Source organism: Adiantum capillus-veneris, chromosome 4 (genome assembly GCF_014529385.1).
Source record: "Adiantum capillus-veneris isolate H3 chromosome 4, ASM1452938v2, whole genome shotgun sequence".
NCBI lineage: Eukaryota > Viridiplantae > Streptophyta > Polypodiopsida > Polypodiales > Pteridaceae > Adiantum > Adiantum capillus-veneris.
This window is the reverse complement of record NC_140934.1, coordinates 162,264,591-162,276,539: the sequence shown is the minus strand read 5'-3', so window position 1 is coordinate 162,276,539 and position 11,949 is coordinate 162,264,591.

Below are 11,949 nucleotides of genomic sequence, written 5' to 3'. Positions count from 1 at the left end.
TTGTTTATTTCAAACATTTGTACATTTGCTTACTCTAAGGACGCATTGTAAGCATTGACAGGTTTAGGTTATCCTTTAATTGTATGCCTTGCATCCATCTAGCATCTTCAAAAGGATAGTTTTTAAACTTAATAAGATACCGTCGGATAATCTTACCGCCTCTCAATACCTTGTCTTCATGGTCGGAGAATGGACTCGGGTTGCATCACCTCTTCTTGGTCCTCAATCTCCAGTGGGTCTTCAATAGTTGGTTCTTGAGGCGGCTCTCCTTTGTAAGGCTTTAGTAGCCTCACATGAAAAGCATTGTGTATGAACCAATGACTAGGCAACTTGAGTTGATAGGCCATGTCATTGATTGGTCTAAGAATCTGGAAGGGACCATAGTACCTTTTTGCTAACTTAGCATAGTACATTTGGTGTCCCATAGAATTCTTGCCCGTCGTGTGCCTTAATCGAGCCTTGGGATATTTAAGCAAGGCCCAATGATTTTCATTAAAGGCTTGGGCTCTTCTGTGCTTATCAACAGCAGCCTTTTGCCTTTGCTGTGAGATAGAGATAGCATCCTTAATCTTTTGGCAAGATTCTTGTAGGTCTCGGCTATGCTCATCTGCATCAAAGATCTTCCGGTGTACCTTAAGTAGCGGGGGACTTTTATATCTTCCATCAATGACCTCGAAAGGTGATTTTTCCGTGGAAGTATGTACAGTGTTATTGTAAGCATACTCCACTAAGGGTAAGTACTTCTCCCATTGGGACCTTTGATCGACTTCCGTTAAGTAGGTTTTTAGTAGATCAAGAATTGTTAGGTTAGATATTTCACTTTGGCCATCCGTTTGCGGGTGATAGGCCAAAGAGAAGTTTAGCCTTGTCCCTAAATTCTCAAAGAGACACTTCCAGAAATTACTGGTCATTCTAGGATCTCTATCCGACACTATGGACATTGGCAAGCCATGGTACTTGAAGATTGTGATATGAAGAGGGTTTCCATTTGATGGGCTTTGATAGTCTTTTTGACAGGTATAAAATGAGCTTGTTTGCTGACCCTGTCTATTATCATCCATATTCCCAAATTCCCATGGATAGACTTAGGCAATCCAAAGATAAAATCCATGGATATGCTCTCCCATGGTGAATTAGGGATTGGCAAAGGTTGAAGCAATCCAGGTTGCTTCCCTCTATCAAACTTCGTCTTTTGGCATACCACACATTTAGAAACATACTCTTGTATGTTTGCTTTCATGGCAGGCCAATAGAAATATATTTCAATCCCTTTTAGGGTAGATTGAATCCCTCTATGCCCCGCATAAGGAGGAGCATAAGATTCATACATTACTTTCTCACGTAGTGAGTTAGTAACGCATAGTCTATTGCCATAGAGAAGATAACCATCTGTAAAGTAAATGGTTCCTCTTTCTTCCCTAATGCCAGGGCTGAAGTCACATCTCTAAAATCGGGATCTATAGCGTACTCATCGATCATAGAAGATAGATCATTGTGAGTTGCTATGAAAACCGGATTCACTCTCGGCCATCTTGAGAGTGCATTGACTACTTGATTATGCTTGTCAGCAATGTGAGCAATATGAAAATGAAATTGCAAAAGGAAATTTGCCCACCTCAGTTTTTTGTCGGAGAGCTTGGTCTACGTCATGAAGTACTTAAGGCTTTGGTGATCCGTCCACAGAGCAGGATGGAAGGAGTCCCCAATAAATAGTGCTTGCACGAGTCTAAGGCATGTAGAACTGTGAGGAGTTCCTTTTCATATATGCCTAGAGCTTGTTCAACAGGGTTGAGCCTTCGACTTTCATAGGTTATGGCGTGCCCTTCTTGGAGCAAAACAGCTCCAAGGCAATCACCACAGTGTCACATTGGACCTCAAATGGCTTTGAGAGATCCGGCAGTGTAAGCGGAGGTTGAGAGATAAGCGTCTCTTTAAGCTTTTCGAAAGCATTGTTCTCCTTGGCAGACCATATATACCTTATGTTTTTCTTTGTTAGGTCATGTAATGGTCCCGCGATTTGTGAGAACTTTTCTATGAAGCATCTATAGTATGCACACATACCTATAAAGCTTCTTAGTTCACGAAGATTCCTTGGATTAGGCCATCCTTTTATTACCTCTAGCTTTGATGGATCCATTTGGATGCCATCTTGAGAGATAATGTGACCTAAATATTGAATCTCTTGTAAGAAAAACTCACTTTTCTTTCGGTTAATATAAAGTTTATTCTCTTGTAAGACTTGAAATATTACGTGGAGGTGTTGCTTGTGTTTGTATAGTGAATTAGATCAAAGAACACTCCAATAAAGGTTTGGTGAGGCCTGAATAGCTTCTCCATCAAGTGGTTGAATGTGGCTCGTGCATTGGTCAAGCCAAAAGGCATGACAATCTATTCGTAAAGACCAAACGTAGTGCAAAATGCGGTCTTTACAATGTCTTGATCAACTATCCTTATTTGATGGTAGCCACTTTTTAGGTCAATCCTACTGAAGTAGGTCGACCCTTGCAGCTTATCAAACAGGTCTTCTACCCGTGGAACGGGAAACCTATTTTTGATAGTGATCCTATTTAGTGCTCTATAGTCGACACACATACGGTATGTGCCGTCTTTCTTTTGCACTAATAACACGGGTGAGCAAAATGGAGATGAGCTAGGCCTGACCATGCCCTTCTCAACTAACTCATGCACTTGCCGCATAATCTCCTCTTATTGAGCTTGAGAAACTCTATAAGGAGGTTTATTAGGCGGTGAACTTCCTGGAAGAAGTTCAATTGCATGGTCATCATTGTTTTGTTTAGGAGGTAATTCACAAGGGATGTTGTCAATAAAAACATCTTGAAATCCCTTGAGAAAATTGGATAACTCTAGTTCCTTGTGATTATTTATATGTTCTTTTGCTAAAGCATTAGGTTCATTTTGAGAATCTTTAACAAAAATCATGTACATGGAAATAGAGCTCTTTATTGACTTATTGAAAGCGTGCGTATGTACAATGGTTATGGTGTTACCCTACTCTTTGGCATCTATGTAGATATATTTCTCCTGAAACTAAAGTAGTTTTTCCTTTCAGGGAATTTAACATTGGCACAACCAAGCGATCAAACCATGGTGCCCCTAGGATTACATCTTCGTGCTTGAGAGGAGAGATAAAGAAGTCCTCTTTGTCCACATAGCTTGGGACATGGAGCCTCAATTTCCCGATTAAGGGAGTGACTGAAGCTTCTTGCCCCTTGAAAGCACCATCTCATAGGCTTGGATGCCTAACTTGGTGGCCAACTTTGTGGATATGAGATTGTGAGTGGAACCAGGGTCAAAGATAATAGAAGCATCATGTTCTCATACGTTTTCCAAAGCATGGCATAGAGGAGATCCTTTGTGGGGTGAGCTTCCTCTTCTTGGATTTCGACCAAGGTAGCTCTAGGAGGCTCATGGTGGGTGTTCTTTTGGGGGCAAGCACGGTACGCATGCCCTCGCTCGCCGCATTTGAAACAATGGTTTTCCTTGCAATAATGCTCAAGCTCTTCAGGAGAGAGTTTGTTTTTGCCTTTGTAAACTCCCTTCTCCTTAGCTTTGTTCTTATTGGAATTGCCCTTAGGAGACTTTTGGACATTGTCCTTCCCCTTAGGCTCATTGGAACCCTTGTTTTCCGTGGGCTTAAGATTTCTCTTAGCCCCTGTTTGGAAATTGATTCGTGAGGCCACCATGGTATGGTGTATGACCCTAGATATGGTGTGTGGTCTTTGTGAGTTGACATACTCCGCCATATCTTCAGTTAAGCCCGCACAAAATTGTTGTTTTTGCTCTCCAAAATCCATCTTTTTGAAGACAATATCTTTGAGATGTAACTTCCAAAACTTGTCTACATATTTATGAATAGATTCGTAAGGAGAGAGCTTCAAGCTTTGCCATTTGGTGAGTACTTTGTCTTTGGCATCGATAGCCAAAAACTGCTTCATGATGGAAGCTCTTAAAGCTTTCCATGTTCGTGGGGCTTCCGTAGGCTAGACCACCATTGCCTGGCGGACTTTTGAAAATGCATAGCTGTTGGAATTAGGGTTGTAGAGAAACACACACAGCTTGGAGAAGAGGAAGGAAGCTCAACACACACAATAGAGAGTGTGTTACTTAGTGTGCAATGGAAAGATAGATAGCCCTAGAGTGATGGGCGTATATACAATGCACGAGGGAAAAAACCTCCTAAAGAGGGAAAAAATGCCCCGGTGGTCCTAGTGTGTTCACACACATCACTACCACATGTATATGGTAACAAATCCCCCCTGGAGTGATGCAGTGAACGAGAGCTAGCACATGAGTAAAGGGAAGTGCCATGCCCTGAGGACAGGATCAGTCCACAAAGGGGAGTAAGCCCAAAGCTTTGCGGAAAGCTTCAAGCTTCTCATGAGACAATGCCTTTGTGAAGAGATCTGCAAGGTTGTCCTGTGTTGGCACATAAGCCAAGCTGATCTCTCCTGCTGAGAGCCTCTCCCTGACATAGTGGTAATGCACCTCAATGTGCTTTGTGCGAGCATGAAAAACTGGGTTCCTCGCAACTTCCAATGCGCTCTGACTGTCAATGTAGATAGTGTTGGCAGTGTCCTGTCCAACACCCAAATCAGCCATAAGGCGTCTGAGCCATACACACTCAACCGTAGCTGTGAAGACTGCCCTGTACTCAGCGTCACAACTCGAAGTGGCCACAATAGGTTGCTTCTTGCTCAACCATGATATACATGAACTGCCAAGCATGAAACAAAAACCACTTGTGGACACTCGCGTGTCAAAACAACCAGCCCAATCTGAGTCCGAAAAAGCATGTAAGTCTGGCGGCAATGATCCCCCCTTGGGATAAAACAAGCCAAGATGTAAAGTGCCACTAAGGTAGTGGAAAATCCTCTTGACAGCCTGCCAATGCTTAGACCCTAGGCTATGCATAAATCTGCTGATCTGTGAGACTGCAAATTGAATATCCGGCCTCGTGTTGCATACATAAATGAGGCAGCCAACAGCAGTTTGGTAAAGAGTGACATCAACAGGATCGCCAGCATCATGTAGACTCAACTTCAAACCTATTTCCATGGGAGTGGCAATAGGTTTGCAATCCTCAAGTCCAAGCTTACATAGCAATGTCTCTATGTAACTTTTTTGACACAAGGCAATACCACCATCACACTGCTTAAACTGTATACCCAAATAATGATGCAACAGCCCCAAATCTTTCATCTTGAAAGTAGCATTCAAATGAGCCTTAAATTCAGCAATGTGTCTCTCATTTGGTCCAGTGATCAACAAATCATCAACATAAAGAACCACAATGAGAAGTACAACACCCTCACGCTTTACATACAATGTGCTTTCTGTTGGACTGTTACGAAAGCCTTGTTTGACCAAATGAGTGTCTGCTTTCTCATACCAAGCACGAGGAGCTTGCTTCAACCCATACAAAGCCTTGTTACATTTGCACACTTTGTCCTCTTGTCCTTTTATGACAAAACCGTGAGGCTGCGTTACATAAACTTCCTCAAATATGTCACCATTCAAGAAAGTAGTAACAATGTCTGATTGATGTACATCCCAAACAAAATGAGTTGCCAATGCACATAGAAAACGCACACTAGTCATACGACAAGTGGGAGCAAAAGTCTTTTCATAATCTATGCCTTTTTGTTGTGCATAACCCTTTGCAACAAATCGAGCCTTATGGCGATCGATCTCACCATCCGGCTTGCGTTTCAACTTGTAAACCCACTTCGTACCAATGGCCTTTTTGCCAGGAGGCAAATCACATAAAGTCCATGTGTCATTTTCTGTAAGTGCATCATATTCTGATTGCATGGCAGCCATCCAATTTTCTGAATTTTGTGCTTCATCAAAAGTCAAAGGCTCCTCAACATCATGTAAGCTAGACACAGCCAAAGCATAACAATTTGATGCATAAGATGCATGGCGAGAGCCTGAATGAGTACGACTAGACAAAGGTGCATCCAATTTACTGTCACGCAAAGTGTGCACCAGCCATTTTGGCATACCTCTAGCCTGCTCATTTTGAGCCCTTTCCTCATCAAGTACATCATGTACATCTGCATCAGTAATAGGCTGATCTAAAACATTTTCAGAAACCCCCATAGGTTGTACATTTGCCTCATTGGAACTTACATTCGTATTTCCACCATTGAAAAGAGGCAACAAAGTGTCATAAATGTCCTGTGAGCTTACATTACTGTCTCTAGTACATGACAACAAGGGCTGAACAGAATCTTCCACAAACACTACATCCCGTGAAACCAAAATACGTTTTGTTTGTGGATGATACAACCTGTAACCTTTGCTTTCAGCAGTATTACCAACAAAAATACATTTGACAGCCTTATCATCCAATTTTCTGTGCTGCACTTGTGGCACCAAAGCATATGCCAAACAACCAAAAACACGCATGTGCTCAATAGAAGGTTTTCTATCATGCCATGCTTCATATGGAGTAATAGACTGCAAAGCTTTCATAGGACACCTGTTAAGTACATAAGTGGCACACATAATGGCCTCAAGCCAAAAAGAATGCGGAAAAGCTTGACTTTTGACCATACATCGTGCCATTTCCGTCAGTGACCCGTTTTTTCTCTCAGCAACACCATTTTGCTGAGGTGTATAAGGCACTGTACATTGGTGTTTTATCCCACGACTAGCCAGAAATGCATTAAATTCATGAGACATATACTCCCCCCCTCGATCGGAACGGAGTGTGCCCATAGTACATTTCGAGACATTTTTAGCCATAGCCAGAAATTGTTTGAAGCACATAAAAACTTCGGACTTTGCTTTAAGCGGAAATACCCATGCATGCCTGGAGTAATCATCAATGAAAGTCATGAAGTACAGGTAATTGCCCAAGGACGGAGTTTGCATGGGCCCACAAACATCACTATGCACAAGCTGCAACCTGCATGTGGCCCGAAATGAACCATCCTTTGGAAATTTAGAACGCTGCATCTTACCCAAAATATAGCCTTCACAAACATGTTTGAGAGGTGCTTCAAGAGGCGGCAAAGAAGCAACCATATACGATTTCTACAAACGCAGCAAACTGGCAAAATTCTGATGACCAAAACGTGCATGCCAAAGTTTTGCATCTGAAATAGCCCTTGAATTTGCAACAGCATTTGCAAAATTTTATCCACACTTGTCATACAAAGTGAGCTTATACAGCCCACGGCACAAAAGGCCAGATGCAACAATTTCATCACCAAAACTGAGATCATGAACTGTATATCTGTCATCCACAAATTTGACTACAAGTACAAGTCTAGCAAGTGAGGATACAGACAAAAGATTCTTCTTGATCCCAAGTACATGAAGTGCATCAACAAGTGTGAAGGAACTGCCATTAGCAGTAGTGAGCACAATCTTTCCAACTCCCTGAATTGGATAAGAGGCGTTGTTGGCACAAGTGACTGAATTCCCATGAGGGACAGACTCGAGAGAGGTAAACAATTCACGATGTGAGGTAATGTGCTTTGTAGCACCACTGTCGAAATACCATACATATGAATCTGCAGCAACCGACAAGCATGCATCATGGACAGCAGGATTGTAAGTGCACTCTGCGCTAAAAGCCCATTCTGCATCAACATCAGCAACACAGTCTCCTTTCACAGAATACTCAACAATGGCTGCATTTGTAGTGGAACCAGCATTTGCAGTGGAACCACCCTCTTTCTTCTTAGCCTCTTTGGCCTTCAACTTAGGACACGACTTCATCAAGTGATCATTGGCTTTACAATAATGGCAACGCATCTTCCTTTTGCCCTTATCACCAGAATTGCCAGACGAATTGTTGCCAACAGAAGCATTAGGAACAGAAGTTTTGCCACTCGCAGCAGAACCATAAGAAGTGGCTGCATTGTTGTTACCACCCTTTCTTTGAGAAGCTATAAAAGCCTGTTCAACTGCACGCTGTCTAGTCCTGTTTTTTCTGGACAGTGACTCTTGCAACAGCAATGTGCATAATGCATCAAACTTGACAACTTTTGGATTTCCTTGGGTCATAAGTCTCCAAGTACTAGCAAAAGTCTGGTAAGAATTTGGTAAGGCATCAAGAACAGTCTGCACAAGGGAACTGTCTGAAATAACTTCACCTGCAGAAATAAGTTGCTCATTGATATCCTTGACACTAGCAAGGAAAGTGTCCATATCATCTTCCTCATGCATAATCTTCGACTCCAACTCTTTACACAGCAAAGCAATTTTAGCCTCATTGCGACTTGCATAAAGAGCTGCTAGAATATCCCAAGCCTGTTTTGCAGATTTTGCTGAACGGATGTGAGGAACAATGGTGCGCTTCACAGACAATGCAATCAATGCATGAGCCTGCGCATCCTTAACATCCCAACGAGCTTGTTCTGCCATAGGCAAAACAACTCTAACAGTTGCAATCCTTGCAGCAAGACCTGCAACATCCTCAACATCGCCTACATCTTCAGAACCAGGACGTACATCAATGCCCTGCACAATGTTCCAGACACCCTTTGACACAAGAACATGTTGCATCATATAAGCCCACATAGGGTAGTTGTCCCCATCCAACCTGTCCTCAGCAGCAAACATCTTGAACACATCTGTGTTGTTGTTGTCAGCCATGTAAATGCTGCACCTGATGTGAAAACTGCCCGAAAATAGGAGAAATGGAGCGGGAACAACCTGTGCTATATAGCACAAACTGTAGAAGACTATAAGGCACCTGTTATGTAGAAAACGGCACTGATAGAAATTCTGCACAAAATGACGAAATAGCCTGTGCAGTACTGCCTGTAGTGGAGCGGAGGCCAAAATGAGCCCAAATCAAAATTCTAAGGAGATCAAGCTCTTCGAGCTTACCCAAAATTTTTGTCGACCTGCAAACGCTCGCCAAAGCTCACTGAAATCGGAGAAAGTGAGCAGGCGTGTGCCGGAGCAGCTGGCGACTAAGCCCGGGAGGACGTGACCTGCTCTGATACCAATTGTTGGAATTAGGGTTGCAGAGAAACACACACAGCTTGGAGAAGATGAAGGAAGCTCAAGGCACACAATAGAGAGTGTGTTACTTAGTGTGCAATGGAAAGATAGATAGCCCTAGAGTGATGGGCGTATATACAATGCATGGGGGAAAAAACCTCCTAAAGAGGGAAAAAATGCCCCGGCGGTCCTAGTGTGTTTACACACATCACTACCACATGTATATGGTAACAATAGCTACATGGCGTAGCTTAGAGGACTCCGTGAAGCCCTCATCTCCAAACGCCGCATCGAATTGTTGTATGAAAGCCAAGACTTTGTTCGTAGCACCAAAGGTGCCATCATAGGTAAGGAAAGAGATGTTCTTTCCTCCCTCTTTGAACTTCTTGAGCTTGGACGACCTCTTCCACGCGGCATAGGATTTCCTATGGCTTCTTCTTTTTGGTGGTTTGAAAGTTGCACCATCACTTTCTTCAGAGGAGGAAGAATTTGAGGAAGATGGAGAAGAGGGTGACCTCTTTCTCGCCTTTTTCTTGCCTTGGTCTTCCTTGTCGGCACCATTACTTTCTTCATAAGAGGAAGAAGATGGAGAAGAGGGTGACCTCTTTCTCGCCTTTTTCTTTTCTTGTTTTTTGTCACCTCTCTTTGAATTATGGTATGGAGAAGTGTGCAATGGTCTTCTCCCTTTAGGAGGTGATGGAGAGCGTTTTGCCCGCCATCTTCGTGGAGCCATCTCCATCGAGGTGGCAGGAGACTCACTTCTTTCTTGAATCAGAGAGAGGCCTCTTTTGGAAGTCTCACAAGGAGGCTTCCTAGGTACTCTCTCTTCTTGGTGGAGAGTTTGGAGAATCTCATGAGCACAAAGCTGCCATCGCACTTCACTTTGGAGGGATGGATTGCCCATGGCTTGATGAAGCCTAGAAACAAGGTAGTTAACAAGCATAGGGGCATCATTAGTAGCCTGCTCATTAGCAAAATCAAAGCTATTAACATTAATTTCACTCTCTTTACTATTGTCAACCATTCTAACAACTTTTAGGTGTAAACTCTTTTAGGTGGTCCAATCATGCAAACAACAGAAAAGTAGAAATAGAAGAAGGATTACAATGATGTGAGAGTATGCACATGAAACACTTGAAAGTGTTCCATGCTTGTTGGGGGGGCAATATGTGACGTGTTTTGGTGGAATAGTGTGGGCCACCCCAAAGTCTTTGAGAGATGTTTTTCAAATGCTTTTGGGACCCTTGTATGTAAATAAAGCATGCTTGTACAAAGTGTACAAAGGTGGTGTGTACCAGCTCTCTCTACGCATGTAGGCCAGTTGTGTGGGATACATAGTTTTGTTGTTTTTGTACATAGAAGTGTCAAGACTTCAAAGAGTGTGTAAATGATTTAAAAATATGAAGAAAAACTGAGTTTTCATCGGAATAGAAGAGAGGGTCTTTCAGCACCAAAACAGTACCGACTCCTGTCAAGCTTCTAATAGTTCAATAGTGGTTAAGCTGTAGGCAAGCCCCGTTGGTCTCCACTATTAAGACCATAGCTCTTGACGGTGATGCCCCGTTATCTGCATGAAGTAGGCACACTGCAAGGCTAGAAAATCCCTATTCTACTTACTCAATTGCAATTAATAATACCCTCGGGGGGTGCACTAAGTAGTCATGTTAATGTATAACGTGAGTTCAAATGTAGGGTTTTAAAATACAAAAAAATTAGGCAATTTAGCAGAGATACATGAAAATAAGGGATTTTTATATTCAATTTTGGGAAAAAATCCTAAAATAAGGGGTCATTTTATTCATCCACACGTGTCAAAAGAGGGGGTTTTTAAATACCCCTGAACGCACGTTGAATAGGGAGTTACTGAAGGGTGAACCCCCCGAGATAATACCAACCATTTATAGCTAGCTTGAGGACCTCCCTTCTTGAGCAAGAAAAGAGAAACCTTGTGCTCTGATACCAATCTAACATTTAATGGCTTAGTAACTTGTGTGTAGCTAAAAATAACATGAGCATAGTGAGCATTTCATTAGAATAGATTCCTAATGAGCATAGCAAGAGTGCTTGGATGGAGAGAGCAAAAAAAATCATAACACCTAGATAGATCGGTGTGAACAATACTTCAAAAGAGAGAGAAATTAAGCTATTGACAACAGTTGAGGACCGGATTTACATGGAGCCGGTCCCCCCCCTCCAAAAGGCTTTGTATTATAGGTTTTCCCCATCAAGGGAGACATTTTACAAGTTCCTTCAATAACTTGATGGTGCAATGAAGATGGAAGCTTCAAGCACCTTGCACACACTTATAAAACACAACATCCATTCCCTCATGGTCTCAGACCCAAGACCTCACACATCTTCGAAGATGGTGAGAGCTAGCGGGGTATGAGAGTAGATTGAGAGGAAGAAGGAGTAGTCTTACGAGAAAGAAGTATATCTCCTCACATAATCACTCATAATAGCTTAGCATAGCTTAGTAATTAGCATGGTAGAGGAGATGAGCATGCATTGAAGCTTGGCTCTTGGTTGGATTTGCATCACAAAGCCAAGAGTTGTTGGTGTAGGCCTCCCTTCTCACAAGCTTGGAGTAGATGGTGAGTTAAAGCTTGAGAAGGAGAGAGAAAGTCTTCTTGATTCACACATGAGATTGTTTGAGTGTGTGTGTGTTCATGCCTTGCCAAAATCAGCCCTCTCTCCCTCTCTCTCTCTCTCTCTCTTGGTCGACCCCTCTTGCAATTTACTCATGCTGGCACCCCATTGGACCCTACAAAGCTTAGCCAATCATAATTGAGAAGCATAAGTGATAGACTTGTGACATGTGTCCCCCTTTCCCCTTTTGTGAGAGCTTTAGGTAATTAAATAATGCAATTGAACTCTCATTGGACCCCTTTGTCTTCTGGCCAATAGGAAGCAGGCAAGCCATTGGGCTGTTGAATGCTCATTTGACCCCTTGGGAGACTGTCC